At 40.7% G+C, this 16,330-nt stretch overlaps 1 protein-coding gene across 1 annotated transcript in view; it reads left to right on the top strand.

Annotated features, from left to right (window-relative positions):
* Positions 1-16,330, top strand: part of LOC139753639 (kin of IRRE-like protein 2) — a gene marked incomplete at its 5' end in the record, with an annotated part of 622,394 nt that overhangs the window by 150,221 nt on the left and 455,843 nt on the right. The gene's annotated exons all lie outside the window — the stretch shown is intronic.

The following is a 16,330-nucleotide window of genomic DNA, read 5'->3' as shown; positions in this document are numbered from 1 at the left end:
AAATAGGATTTGCAGAGAAAAAGATTAAAATATACAGGTCTGTCCCAAATTGATGGATTATGGAAATCATTTAAAAAGAGAATGATAGGACTGTGTATGCTACCGTGTTTGTTATAATACTTAGATATAAGAGATGATGTCTTCCTGGTAGTCTTAACCAGGAGAGTGAGAGCACCAGAACTGTGGGTAATTAAAGGAGAGTGTATGATGAAGAGTTGAACTTTAGCCGCTGCATCAGCATTTAAGTGATGAGGATACATCTTTCCAGGGTAATCAATAATGTATGATAGTTATGTCTTCGTAATTGGGAAATGTGCTGAAGCATTATTTCATTTTTTGAGGGCAGGGGCCTGCTAAACATCAGATTATCAGTAGATAAAAGAAAGCTTTTGATGCAACCTGCCTGTATCTTGACTGATATTATCATAGGCTGCACCTGTTTGCCTGGGTAGTCAGACCCACAGGTTTGTAGTTTTATTTTAAGGTGCTGTTCATGTTAAGGCTCCAAAATCTTTGCAGTTGCTCGGCTTTTTATAATGCATGGATTTATACATTTTATCCCTGGGGATAGGGGAGAAAGAATACTTCCCACGTATTCCCTGCGTGTTGTAGAAGGCGACTGAAAGGGGAGGGAGCGGGGGGCTGGAAATCCTCCCCTCTCACTTTTTTTTCTTTTTAATTTTCCAAAAGAGGGAACAGAGAAGGGGCCCAGGTGAGGATATTCCCTCAAGGGCCCAGTCCTCTGTTCTCAACGCTACCTCGCTAATGCGGGAAATGGCGAATAGTATGAAATAAATAAATATATATATATATATATATATATATATATAAATATATATATATATATATATATATATATATATATATATATATATATATATATATATATATATATATATATATATATATATATATATATATATATATATATACATATATATATATATATATGGAGTGAAAAAGATTTTCAGTGATCGGGGCCTGAACATGCAGGAGGGTGAAAGGCGGGCAAGGAATAGAGTGAATTGGATCGATGTGTTATACTGTGGTCGACGTGCTGTCAATGGATTCAATCAGGGCATGTGAAGCGTCTGGGGTAAGCCATGGAAAGTTCTCTGAGGCACGGATGTGGAGAGGGAGCTGTGGTTTCGGGCATTATTACATGACAGCTAGAGACTGAGTGTGAACGATTGGGGACTTTGTTGTCTTTTCGTAGCGCTACCTCGCACACGTGAGGGGGGAGGGGGATGTTATTCCATGTGTGGGTAGGTGTAGATTGGAATAATTAAAGGCAGACAGTATTAATTATGCACATGTATATGTCTCTGTGTGTATATATATGTGTACATTGAGATGTATAGGTATGTATATTTGCGTGTGTGGACGTGTATGTATATAAATGTGTAAGGGGGTGGGTTGGGCTATTTCTTTCGTCTGTTTCCTTGCGCTACCTTACAAACACGGGAGACAGCGACAAAGCAAAATTATAAATAAATGAATAATTTTCATTTTTTTTTTTTTTTTGCTTTGTCGCTGTCTCCCGCGTTTGCGAGGTAGCGCAAGGAAACAGACGAAAGAAATGCCCCCCCCCCCCATACACATGTATATACATACGTCCACACACGCAAATATACATACCTACACAGCTTTCCATGGTTTACCCCAGACGCTTCACATGCCTTGATTCAATCCACTGACAGCACATCAACCCCGGTATACCACATCGCTCCAATTCACTCTATTCCTTGCCCTCCTTTCACCCTCCTGCATGTTCAGGCCCCGATCACACAAAATCTTTTTCACTCCATCTTTCCACCTCCAATTTGGTCTCCCTCTTCTCCTCGTTCCCTCCACCTCCGACACATATATCCTCTTGGTCAATCTTTCCTCACTCATTCTCTCCATGTGCCCAAACCAATTCAAAACACCCTCTTCTGCCCTCTCAACCACGCTCTTTTTATTTCCACACATCTCTCTTACCCTTACGTTACTTACTCGATCAAACCACCTCACACCACACATTGTCCTCAAACATCTCATTTCCAGAACATCCATCCTCCTGCGCACAACTCTATCCATAGCCCACGCCTCGCAACCATACAACATTGTTGGAAACACTATTCCTTCAAACATACCCATTTTTGGCGCTCTTGGTTGTTCTACCAAATGAATAATATATATATATATATATATATATATATATATATATATATATATATATATATATGTATATATATATATATATATATATATATATATATATATATATATATATATATATATATATATACATATATATATATATATATATATATATATATATATATATATATATATATATATATATGTATATAAACTATTCGCCATTTCCCGCGTTAGCGAGGTAGCGTTAAGAACTGAAGACTGGGCCTTTTTTGGAATACCCTCACCTGGCCCCCTCTGTTCCTTCTTTTGGAAAATTTAAAAAAAAAAGAATAAAAAGAAGAGGGGAGGATTTCCAGCCCCCCGCTCCCTCCCTTTTTAGTCGCCTTCTACGACACGCAGGGAATACGTGGGAAGTATTCTTAATCCCCTATCCCCAGGGATAATATATATATATATATATATATATATATATATATATATATATATATATATATATATATATATATATATATATATATATATATATATATATATATATTCATATATATATATATATATATATATATATATATATATATATATATATATATATATATATATATATATATATATATATATATATATATATATATATATATATATATATATATATTTTTTTTTTTTTTCCTTATACTTTGTAGCTGTCTCCCGCGTTTGCGAGGTAGCGCAAGGAAACAGACGAAAGAAATGGCCCAACCCCCCCCCCATACACATGTATATACATACGTCCACACACGCAAATATACATACCTACACAGCTTTCCATGGTTTACCCCAGACGCTTCACATGCCTTGGTTCAATCCACTGACAGCACGTCAACCCCGGTACACCACATCGCTCCAATTCACTCTATTCCTTGCCCTCCTTTCACCCTCCTGCATGTTCAGGCCCCGATCACACAAAATCTTTTTCACTCCATCTTTCCCCCTCCAATTTGGTCTCCCACTTCTCCTCGTTCCCTCTACCTCCGACACATATATCCTCTTGGTCAATCTTTCCTCACTCATTCTCTCCATATGTCCAAACCATTTTAAAAAACCCTCTTCTACTCTCTCAACCACACTCTTTTTATTTCCACACATCTCTCTTACCCTTACGTTACTTACTCGATCAAACCACCTCACACCACACATTGTCCTCAAACATCTCATTTCCAGCACATCCATCCTCCTGCGCACAACTCTATCCATAGCCCACGCCTCGCAACCATACAACATTGTTGGAACCACTATTCCTTCAAACATACCCATTTTTGCTTTCCGAGATAATGCTCTCGACTTCTACACATTCCTCAAGGCTGCCAGGATTTTCGCCCCCTCCCCCACCCTATGATGCACTTCCGCTTCCATGGTTCCATCCGCTGCCAGATCCACTCCCAGCTATCTATCCTCCAGTTTTTCTCCATTCAAACTTACCTCCCAATTGACTTGACCCTCAACCCTACTGTACCTAATTACCTTGCTCTTATTCATATTCACTCTTAACTTTCTTCTTTCACACACTTTACCAAACTCAGTCACCAGCTTCTGCAGTTTCTCACATGAATCTGCCAAGAGCGCTGTATCATCAGCGAACAACAACTCACTCACTTCCCAAGCTCTCTCATCCCCAACAGACTTCATACTTGCCCCTCTTTCCAAAACTCTTGCATTCACCTCCCTAAGAACCCCATCCATAAACAAATTAAACAACCATGGAGATATCACACACCCTTGTCGCAAACCTACGTTCACCGAGAACCAATCACTTTCCTCTTTTCCTAGCACGTACACATGCCTTACATCCTCGATAAAAAATTTTCACTGTTTTTAAGAACTTGCCTCACACAACATATATTCTTAGTACCTTCCACAGAGCAACTCTCTCAACTCTATAATATGCTTTCTCCAGATCCATAAATGCTACATACTAATCCATTTGCTTTTCTAAGTATTTCTCACATATATTCTTCAAAGCAAACACCTGATCCACATATCCTCTACCACTTCTGAAACCACACTGCTCTTCCCCAATCTGATGCTCTGTACATGCCTTCACCCTCTCAGTCAATACACTCCCATATAATTTACCAGGAATACTCAACAAACGTATACCTCTGTAATTTGAGCACTCACTCTTATCCCCTTTGCCTTTGTACAATGGCACTATGCACGCATTCCGCCAATCCTCAGGCACCTCACCATGAATCATACATGCATTAAATAACCTTACCAACCAGTCAACAATACAGTCACTCCCTTTTTCAATAAATTCCACTGCAATGCCATCCAAATCTGCTGCCTTGCCGGCTTTTATCTTAAGCAAAGCTTTTACTACCTCTTCTCTGTTTGCCAAATCATTTTCCATAACCCTCACACTTTGCACACCACCTCGACCAAAACACCCTATATCTGCCACTCTATCATCAAACACATTCAACAAACCTTCAAAATACTCACTCCATCTCCTTCTCACATCACCACTACTTGTTATCACTTCCCCATTAGCCTCCTTCACTGAAGCTCCTATTTGCTCCCTTGTCTTACGCACTTTATTTACCTCCTTCCAGAACATCTTTTTAGTCTCCCTAAAATTTAATGATACTCTCTCACCCCAACTCTCATTTGCCCTCTTTTTCACCTCTTTCACCTTTCTCTTGACCTCCAGTCTCTTTCTTTTATACATCTCCCACTCATTTGCATTTTTTCCCTGCAAAAATCGTCCAAATGCCTCTCTCTTCTCTTTCACTAATAATCTTACTTCTTCATCCCACCACTCACTACCCTTTCTAATCAACCCACCTCCCACGCTTCTCATGCCACAAGCATCTTTTGCGCAAGCCACCACTGCTTCCCTAAATACATCCCATTCCTCCCCCACTCCCCTTACCTACTTTGTTCTCACCTTCTTCCATTCTGTACTCAGTCTCTCCTGGTATTTCCTCACACAAGTCTCCTTCCCAAGCTCACTTACTCTCACCACCCTCTTCACCCCAACATTCTCTCTTCTTTTCTGAAAACCAATACAAATCTTCACCTTCGCTTCCACAAGATAATAATCAGGCATCCCTCCAGTTGCACCTCTCAGCACATTAACATCCAAAAGTTTGTCTTTCGCTCGCCTGTGAATCAACATCTCTCCTACTTACATACGTATACTTATGTATATCTCGCTTTTTAAACGAGGTATTCTCAATCACCAGTCCTTTTTCAGTACATAAATCTACCAGCTCTTCACCATTTCCATTTGCAACACTGAACACCCCATGCATACCAATTATTCCCTCAACTGCCACATTACTCACCTTTGCATTCAAATCACCCATCACTATAACCCGGTCTTGTGCATCAAAACCACTAACAGTCATTCAGCTGCTCCCAAAACACTTGCCTCTCATGATTTTTCTTCTCATGCCCAGGTGCATATGCACCAATAATCGCCCATCTCTCTCCATCAACTTTCAGTTTTACCTATATTAATCTGGAATTTACTTTCTTACAATCTGTCACATATTCCAACAACTCCTGTTTCAGGAGTAGTGATACCCCTTCCCTTGCCCTTGTCCTCTCACTAACCCCTGACTTTACTCCCAAGACTTCCCAAACCACTCTTCCCCTTTGCCCTTGATCTTCGTTTCACTCAGATCGAAAACATCCAGGTTTCCTTCCTCAAACATACTATCTATCTCTCCTTTTTTCACATCTTGGTTAAATCCACACTCATTTACGCAACCCAATCTGAGCCTTAGCGGAGGATGAGCACTCCCCGCGTGACTCCTTCTTCTGTTTCCCATTTTAGAAAGTTATAATACAGGGAGGGGAGGATTTTTGGCCCCCCGCTCCCGTCCCCTCTAGTCGCCTTCTACGACACGTGAGGAATGCGTGGAAAGTATACCTTCTCCCCTATCCCCAGGGATAAGGGAGAAATATATATATATGGGATATATATATATATATATATATATATATATATATATATATATATATATATATATATATATATATATATATTTATATATATATATATATATATATATATATATTCTTTTCCTTCTTTCTTTCAAACTATTCGCCATTTTCCGCATTAGCAAGGTAGCGTTAAGAACAGAGGACTGGGCCTCTGAGGGAATATCTGTTCCTTCTTTCGGAAAATTAAGAAAAAAAAATTGAGAGGGTAGAATTTCCAGCCCCCGCTCCCTCCCCTTTTGGTCGCCATTTACGATACGCAGGGAATACATGGGAAGTATTCTTTCTCCCGAATCCCTACATATATATATTGGTGCTAACAGACTATGTAATTAAAGTTACTCAACAAGTGGAAGGTCACCTTTGACAAAGTTGTACCATTAAGAGTACAGTTTTGTTAAAGAACTTATCACTACAAACGAGTATATCATTTCCCTGCAACTGGAAGTAGCACAGCCTTGTGGGATGCAGGAGAAGAAAAAAAGAATCCTTGGATATTGGTCCTAGGGTAGTCAGTTATATGTATATATATATATATATATATATATATATATATATATATATATATATATATATATATATATATATATATATATATATATATATATATATATATATATATATATATATATATATATATATATATATATATATATATATATATATATATATATATATATATATATATATATATATATATATATATATATATTCTGTACTCAGTCTCTCCTGGTACTTCCTCACACAAGTCTCCTTCCCAAGCTCACTTACTCTCACCACCCTCTTCACCACAACATTCACTCTTCTTTTCTGAAAACCCATACAAATCTTCACCTTAGCCTCCACAAGATAATGATCAGACATCCCTCCAGTTGCACCTCTCACCACATTAACATCTAAAAGTCTCACTTTCGCGCGCCTGTCAATTAACACGTAATCCAATAACGCTCTCTGGCCATCTCTCCTACTTACATAAGTATACTGATGTATATCTCGCTTTTTGAATCAGGTATTCCCAATCATCAGTCCTTTTTCAGCACATAAATCTACAAGTTCTTCACCATTTCGATTTACAACACTGAATACCCCATGTATACCAATTATTCCCTCAACTACCACATTACTCACCTTTGCATTCAAATCACCCATCTCTATAATCCGGTCTCGTGCATCAAAACCACTAACACACTCATTCAGCTGCTCCCAAAACACTTGCCTCTCATGATCTTTCTTCTCCTGCTCAGGTGCATATGCACCAATAATCACCCATCTCTCTCCATCAACTTTCAGTTTTACCCATATTATTCGAGAATTTACTTTCTTACATTCTATCACATACTCCCACAACTCCAGTTTCAGGAGTACTGCTACTCCTTCCCTTCCTCTTGTCCTCTGACTAACCCCTGACTTTACTCCCAAGATATTCCCAAACCACTCTTCCCCTTTACCCTTGAGCTTCGTTTCACTCAGAGCCAAAACATCCAGGTTCCTTTCCTCAAACATTATACCTATCTCTACTTTTTTCACATCTTGGTTACATCCACACACATTTAGGCACCCCAATCTGAGCCTTCGAGGAGGATGAGCACTCCCCGCGAGACTCCTTCTTCTGTTTCCCATTTTAGGTGAGAACAATGGAAGTAAGGGGAGTGGGGGAGGAATGGGATGTATTTAAGGAATCAGTGATGGATTGCGCAAAAGATGCTTGTGGCATGAGAAGAGTGGGAGGTGGGTTGATTAGAAAGGGTAGTGAGTGGTGGGATGAAGAAGTAAGAGTATTAGTGAAAGAGAAGAGAGAGACATTTGGACGATTGTTGCAGGGAAAAATGCAATTGAGTGGGAGATGTATAAAAGAAAGAGACAGGAGGTCAAGAGAAAGGTGCAAGAGGTGAAAAAAAGGGCAAATGAGAGTTGGGGTGAGAGAGTATCATTAAATTTTAGGGAGAATAAAAAGATGTTCTGGAAGGAGGTAAATAAAGTGCGTAAGACAAGGTAGCAAATGGGAACTTCAGTGAAGGGCGCAAATGGGGAGGTGATAACAAGTAGTGGTGATGTGAGAAGGAGATGGAGTGAGTATTTTGAAGGTTTGTTGAATGTGTTTGATGATAGAGTGGAAGATATAGGGTGTTTTGGTCGAGGTGGTGTGCAAAGTGAGAGGGTTAGGGAAAATGATTTGGTAAACAGAGAAGAGGTAGTAAAAGCTTTGCGGAAGATGAAAGCCGGCAAGGCAGCAGGTCTGGATGGTATTGCAGTGGAATTTATTAAAAAAGGGGGTGACTGTATTGTTGACTGGTTGGTAAGGTTATTTAATGTATGTATGACTCATGGTGAGGTGCCTGAGGATTGGCGGAATGCGTGCATAGTGCCATTGTACAAAGGCAAAGGGGATAAGAGTGAGTGCTCAAATTACAGAGGTTAATACTGTACATGCTTATACAGAGGTATAAGCATGTACAGAGCATCAGATTGGGGAAGAGCAGTGTGGTTTCAGAAGTGGTAGAGGATGTGTGGATCAGGTGTTTGCTTTGAAGAATGTATGTGAGAAATACTTAGAAAAGCAAATGGATTTGTACGTAGCATTTATGGATCTGAAGAAGGCATATGATAGAGTTGATAGAGATGCTCTGTGGAAGGTATTAAGAATATATGGTGTGGGAGGCAAGTTGCTAGAAGCAGTGAAAAGTTTTTATCAAGGATATAAGGCATGTGTACGTGTAGGAAGAGAGGAAAGTGATTGGTTCTCAGTGAATGTAGGTTTGCGGCAGGGGTGTGTGATGTCTCCATGGTTGTTTAATTTGTTTATGGATGGGGTTGTTAGGGAGGTGAATGCAAGAGTTTTGGAAAGAGGGGCAAGTATGAAGTCTGTTGGGGATGAGAGAGCTTGGGAAGTGAGTCAGTTGCTGTTCGCTGATGATACAGCGCTGGTGGCTGATTCATGTGAGAAACTGCAGAACCTGGTGACTGAGTTTGGTAAAGTGTGTGAAAGAAGAAAGTTAAGAGTAAATGTGAATAAGAGCAAGGTTATTAGGTACAGTAGGGTTGAGGGTCAAGTCAATTGGGAGGTGAGTTTGAATGGAGAAAAACTGGAGGAAGTGAAGTGTTTTAGATATCTGGGAGTGGATCTGGCAGCGGATGGAACCATGGAAGCGGAAGTGGTTCATAGGGTGGGGGAGGGGGCGAAAATTCTGGGAGCCTTGAAGAATGTGTGGAAGTCGAGAACATTATCTCGGAAAGCAAAAATGGGTATGTTTGAAGGAATAGTGGTTCCAACAATGTTGTATGGTTGCGAGGCGTGGGCTATGGATAGAGTTGTGCGCAGGAGGATGGATGTGCTGGAAATGAGATGTTTGAGGACAATGTGTGGTGTGAGGTGGTTTGATCGAGTAAGTAACGTAAGGGTAAGAGAGAGGTGGAAATAAAAAGAGTGTGGTTGAGAGAGCAGAAGAGGGTGTTTTGAAATGGTTTGGGCATATGGAGAGAATGAGTGAGGAAAGATTGACCAAGAGGATATATGTGTCGGAGGTGGAGGGAACGAGGAGAAGAGGGATACCAAATTTGAGGTGGAAAGATGGAGTGAAAAATATTTTGTGTGATCGGGGCCTGAACATGCAGGAGGGTGAAAGGAGGGCAAGGAATAGAGTGAATTGGAGCGATGTGGTATACCGGGGTTGACGTGCTGTCAGTGGATTGAATCAAGGCATGTGAAGCGTATGGGGTAAACCATGGAAAGCTGTGTAGGTATGTATATTTGCGTGTGTGGACGTATGTATATACATGTGTATGGGGGTGGGTTGGGCCATTTCTTTCGTCTGTTTCATTGCGCTACCTCGCAAACGCGGGAGACAGCGACAAAGCAAGAAAAAAAAAAAAAAATATATATATATATATATATATATATATATATATATATATATATATATATATTTTTTTTTTTTTTTTATACTTTGTCGCTGTCTCCCGCGTTTGCGAGGCAGCGCAAGGAAACAGACGAAAGAAATGGCCCAACCCCCATACACACGTACATACACACGTCCACACACGCAAATATACATACCTACACAGCTTTCCATGGTTTACCCCAGACGCTTCACATGCCTTGATTCAATCCACTGACAGCACGTCAACCCCTGTATACCACATCGCTCCAATTCACTCTATTCCTTGCCCTCCTTTCACCCTCCTGCATGTTCAGGCCCCGATCACACAAAATCTTTTTCACTCCATCTTTCCACCTCCAATTTGGTCTCCCTCTTCTCCTCGTTCCCTCCACCTCCGACACATATATCCTCTTGGTCAATCTTTCCTCACTCATTCTCTCCATGTGCCCAAACCATTTCAAAACACCCTCTTCTGCTCTCTCAACCACGCTCTTTTTATTTCCACACATCTCTCTTACCCTTACGTTACTTACTCGATCAAACCACCTCACACCACACATTGTCCTCAAACATCTCATTTCCAGCACATCCATCCTCCTGCGCACAACTCTATCCATAGCCCACGCCTCGCAACCATACAACATTGTTGGAACCACTATTCCTTCAAACATACCCATTTTTGCTTTCCGAGATAATGTTCTCGACTTCCACACATTTTTCAAGGCTCCCAAAATTTTCGCCCCCTCCCCCACCCTATGATCCACTTCCGCTTCCATGGTTCCATCCGCTGACAGATCCACTCCCAGATATCTAAAACACTTCACTTCCTCCAGTTTTTCTCCATTCAAACTCACCTCCCAATTGACTTGACCCTCAACCCTACTGTACCTAATAACCTTGCTCTTATTCACATTTACTCTTAACTTTCTTCTTCCACACACTTTACCAAACTCAGTCACCAGCTTCTACAGTTTCTCACATGAATCAGCCACCAGCGCTGTATCATCAGCGAACAACAACTGACTCACTTCCCAAGCTCTCTCATCCCCAACAGACTTCATACTTGCCCCTCTTTCCAGTACTCTTGCATTTACCTCCCTAACAACCCCATCCATAAACAAATTAAACAACCATGGAGACATCACACACCCCTGCCGCAAACCTACATTCACTGAGAACCAATCACTTTCCTCTCTTCCTACACGGACACATGCCTTACATCCTCGATAAAAACTTTTCACTGCTTCTAACAACTTGCCTCCCACACCGTATATTCTTAATACCTTCCACAGAGCATCTCTATCAACTCTATCATATGCCTTCTCCAGATCCATAAATGCTACATACAAATCCATTTGCTTTTCTAAGTATTTCTCACATACATTCTTCAAAGCAAACACCTGATCCACACATCCTCTACCACTTCTGAAACCACACTGCTCTTCCCCAATCTGATGCTCTGTACATGCCTTCACCCTCTCAATCAATACCCTCCCATATAATTTACCAGGAATACTCAACAAACTTATACCTCTGTAATTTGAGCACTCACTCTTATCCCCTTTGCCTTTGTACAATGGCACTATGCACGCATTCCGCCAATCCTCAGGCACCTCACCATGAGTCATACATACATTAAATAACCTTACCAACCAGTCAACAATACAGTCACCCCCTTTTTTAATAAATTCCACTGCAATACCATCCAAACCTGCTGCCTTGCCGGCTTTCATCTTCCGCAAAGCTTTTACTACCTCTTCTCTGTTTACCAAATCATTTTCCCCAACCCTCTCACTTTGCACACCACCTCGACCAAAACACCCTATATCTGCCACTCTGTCATCAGACACATTCAACAAACCTTCAAAATACTCATTCCATCTCCTTCTCACATCACCACTACTTGTTATCACCTCCCCATTTACGCCCTTCACTGAAGTTCCCATTTGCTCCCTTGTCTTACGCACCCTATTTACCTCCTTCCAGAACATCTTTTTATTCTCCCTAAAATTTACTGATATATATATATATAATGCCGCAAATCTTTTTCAATCCATCTTTCCACCTCCAATTTGGTCTCCCACTTCTCCTCGTTCCCTCTACCTCTGACACATATATCCTCTTGGTCAATCTTTCCTCACTCATTCTCTCCATTTGACCAGACCATTTTAAAACACCCTCTTCTGCTCTCTCAACCACACTCTTTTTAGTACCACATATCTTTCTTACCCTATTATTACTTACTCGACCAAACCACCTCACACCAGCACATCTACCCTCTTGCGCACAACTCTATCCATAGCGTACGCCTCGCAACCATACAACATTGTTGCAACCACTGTTCCTTCAAACATACTTTCTAAAAGGGGAAACAGTAGAAGGGGTCACGCAGGGAGTGCTCATCCTCCTCGAAGGCTCAGATTAGTGTGTCTAAATGTGTGTGGATGTAACCAATATGAGAAAAAAGGAGAGATAGGTGGTATGTTTGAGGAAAGGAGCTTGGATGCTTTGGCTCTGAGTGAAACGAAGCTCAAGGGTAAAGGGGAAGAGTGTTTTTGGAATGTCTTGGGAGTAAAGTCAGGGGTTAGTGAGAGGCCTGAGGAAGGGAAGGAGTAGCAATACTCCTGAAACAGGAGTGGTGGGAGTGTGTGACAGCGTGTAAGAAAGTAAACTCTAGATTGATATAGTTAAAACCGAAAGTTGATGGAGAGAGAGAGGTGATTATTGGTGCATATGCACCTGGGCATGAGAGGAAAGATCATGAGAGGCAAGTTTTTTGGGAGCAACAGAATAAGTGTGTTACCGGTTTTAATGCACGAGACCTGGGTTATAGTGATGGGTGATTTGAATGCAAAGGTGAGTAATATGGCAGTTCAGGCAATAATTGCTATACATGGTGTGTTCAGTGTTATAAATGGAAATGTTGAAGAGCTTGTAGATTTATGTGCTGAAAAAGGACTGGTGATTGGGATTACCTGGTTCAAAGAGAGAGATATACATAAGTATACGCATGTAAATAGGAGAGATGGCCAGGGAGACTTTTAATTGTTAATGTGCTGAGAGGTGCAACTGGAAGGATGTCTGATCATTATCTTGTGGAGGCGAAGGTGAAGATTTGTAGAGGTTTTCATGAGAGAAGAGAGAATGTTGGTTTGAAGAGAGTGGTGAGAGTAAGTGAGCTTTGGAAGGAGACTTGTATAAGAAGTTCCAGCAGAGACTGAGTACACAATGGAAAAAGGTGAGAAGAAAGGAGGTACGGGGAGTGTGGGAAGAATGGGATTCATTTAGGGAAGCAGTGATGGCTTGCGCAAAAGATGCTTGTGGCATGAGAAGCGTGGAAGGTTGGCAGATTTGAAAGGGTAGTGAGTGGTGGGATGAAGAATTAAGGTTATTAGTGAAAGAGAAGAGGGAGGCACTTGGACGACTTTTGCAGGGAAATAATGCAGATGAGTGAGACATGTATAAAACAAAGAGGCAGGAGGTCAAGAGAAAGGTGCAACTGGTGAAAAAGAGGGCAAATGAGGGTTTGGGTGAGAGTATCATTATATTTTAGGAAGAATAAAAACATGTTTTGGAAGGAGGTAATAAAAGTGCGTAAGACAAGGGAACAAATTGGAACTTCAGTAAAGGGGGCTAATGGGGAGGTGATAACAAGTAGTGGTGATGTCAGAAGGAGGTGGAGCGAGTATTTTGAATGTTTGTTGAATGTGTTTGATGATAGAGAAGCAGATATAGGGTGTTTTGGTTGAGGTGGTGTGCAAAGTGAGAGGGTTAGGTTAGGGAAAATGATTTGGTAAATAGAGAGAGGTAGTAAAAGCTTTGCAGAGGATGAAAGCCGGCAAGGCAGTGGGTTTGGATGGTATATCAGCGGAACTTATAAAAAAAAGGGGTGACTCTATTGTTGACTGGTTGGTAAGGTTATTTAATGTATGTATGACTCATGATGAGGTGCCTGAGGATTGGCGGAATGCTTGCATATCGCCATTGTAGAAAGTCAAAGGGGACAAAGGTGAGTGCTCAAATCACAGAGGTATAAGTTTGTTGAGTATTCCTGGGAAATTATATGGGAGGGTATTAGTTGAGAGGGTGAAGGCATGGACAGAGCATCAGATTGGGGAAGATCAGTGTGGTTTCAGAAGCGGTAGAGAATGTGTGGATCAGGTGTTTGCTTGGAGGAATGTATGCGAGAAATACTTAGAAAAGCAAATGGATTTACATGCAGCATTTATGAATCTGGAGAAGGTATATGATAGAGTTGATAGAGATGTTCTCTGGAAGGTATTAAGAATATATGGTGTGGGAGGCAAGTTGTTAGAAGCAGTGAAAAGTTTTTATCGAGGATGTAAGGCATGTTTATGTGTAGGAAGAGTGGAAAGTGATTGGTTCTCAGTGAATGTAGGTTTACGGGCAGGGGTGTTGATATTTCCATGGGTGTTCAATTTGTTTATGAATGGGGTTGTTAGGGAGGTAAATGCAAGAGTTTTGGAAAGAGGTGCAAGTATGCAGTCTGTTGTGGATGAGAGAGCTTGGGAAGTGAGTCAGTTTGGTTTCGCTGATGATACAGCGCTGGTTTCTGATTCATGTGAGAAACTGCAGAAGCTGGTGACTGCGTTTGGTAAAGTGTGTGAAAGAAGAAAGTTAAGAGTAAATGTGAATAAGAGCAAGGTTATTAGGTACTGCAGGGTTGAGGGTCAAGTCATTTGGGAGGTAGGTTTGAATGGTGAAAAACTGGAGGGAGTGAAGTGTTTTTTAGATATCTGTTAGTTGATTTGGCAGCGGATGGAACCATGGAAGCGGAAGTGAATCATAGGGTGGGGGAGGGGGCGAAAATTCTGGGAGCCTTGAAGAATGTGTTGAAGTCGAGAACATTATTTCGGAAAGAAAAAATAGGTATGCTTGAAATATATATATATATATATATATATATATATATATATATGTATATATATATATATATATATATATATATATATATATATATATATATATATATATATATTTTTTTTTTTTTTTTTACCTCGTCGCTGTCTCCCGCGTTTGCGAGGTAGCGCAAGGAAACATATATATATATATATATATATATATATATATATATATATATATATATATATATATATATATATATATATATATATATATATATATATATATATATATCTTCTTTTTCTTTTTTTTAAACTATTCGACATTTCCCGCGTTAGCGAGGTAGCGTTAAGAACAGAGGACTGGGCCTTTTTTGGAATATCCTCACCTGGCCCCCTCTGTTCCTTCTTTTGGAAAATTAAAAAAAAACAAACGGGGAGGATTTCCAGCCCCCCGCTCCCTCCTACGACACGCAGGGAATACTTTGTCGCTGTCTCCCGCGTTTGCGAGGTAGCGCAAGGAAACAGACGAAAGAAATGGCCCAACCCCCCCCATACACATGTATATACATACGTCCACACACGCAAATATACATACCTACACAGCTTTCCATGGTTTACCCCAGACGCTTCACATGCCTTGATTCAATCCACTGACAGCATGTCAACCCCGGTATACCACATCGCTCCAATTCACTCTATTCCTTGCCCTCATTTCACCCTCCTGCATGTTCAGGCCCCGATCACACAAAATCTTTTTCACTCCATCTTTCCACCTCCAATTTGGTCTCCCTCTTCACCTCGTTCCCTCCACCTCCGACACATATATTCTCTTGGTCAATCTTTCCTCACTCATTCTCTCCATGTGCCCGAACCATTTCAAAACACCCTCTTCTGCTCTCTCAACCACGCTCTTTTTATTTCCACACATCTCTCTTACCCTTACGTTACTTACTCGATCAAACCACCTCACACCACATATTGTCTTTCAAACATCTCATTTCCAGCACATCCATCCTCCTGCGCACAACTCTATCCATAGCCCACGTCTCGCAACCATACAACATTGTTGGAAGCACTATTCCTTCAAACATACCCATTTTTGCTTTCCGAGATAATGTTCTCGACTTCCACACATTCTTCAAGGCTCCCAGAATTTTCGCTCCCTCCCCCACCCTGTGATCCACTTCCGCTTCCATGGTTCCATCCGCTGCCAGATCCACTCCCAGATATCTAAAACACTTCAGTATATATTCTTTGCATCCTTTCTTTACTTTGCTTGTATAAATTACCGGTATGTGTAACTATGTAACATGTGTAACATGTATAGCTTCAACCATATTGGTATAACTACACCTTTGTATATTAACTTCCGTGTTTACTTGCATCCATGAACAGCTACACTTAATTACGTAAACTACACCGGTACACAATTATGGACACATTATTTATAACCACTCC

This window comes from Panulirus ornatus, chromosome 15 (genome assembly GCF_036320965.1).
Source record: "Panulirus ornatus isolate Po-2019 chromosome 15, ASM3632096v1, whole genome shotgun sequence".
Classification (NCBI taxonomy): Eukaryota; Metazoa; Arthropoda; class Malacostraca; order Decapoda; family Palinuridae; genus Panulirus; species Panulirus ornatus.
The sequence above is the reverse complement of the archived record's forward strand: the minus strand, read 5'-3'. Positions and strand labels throughout refer to the sequence as shown.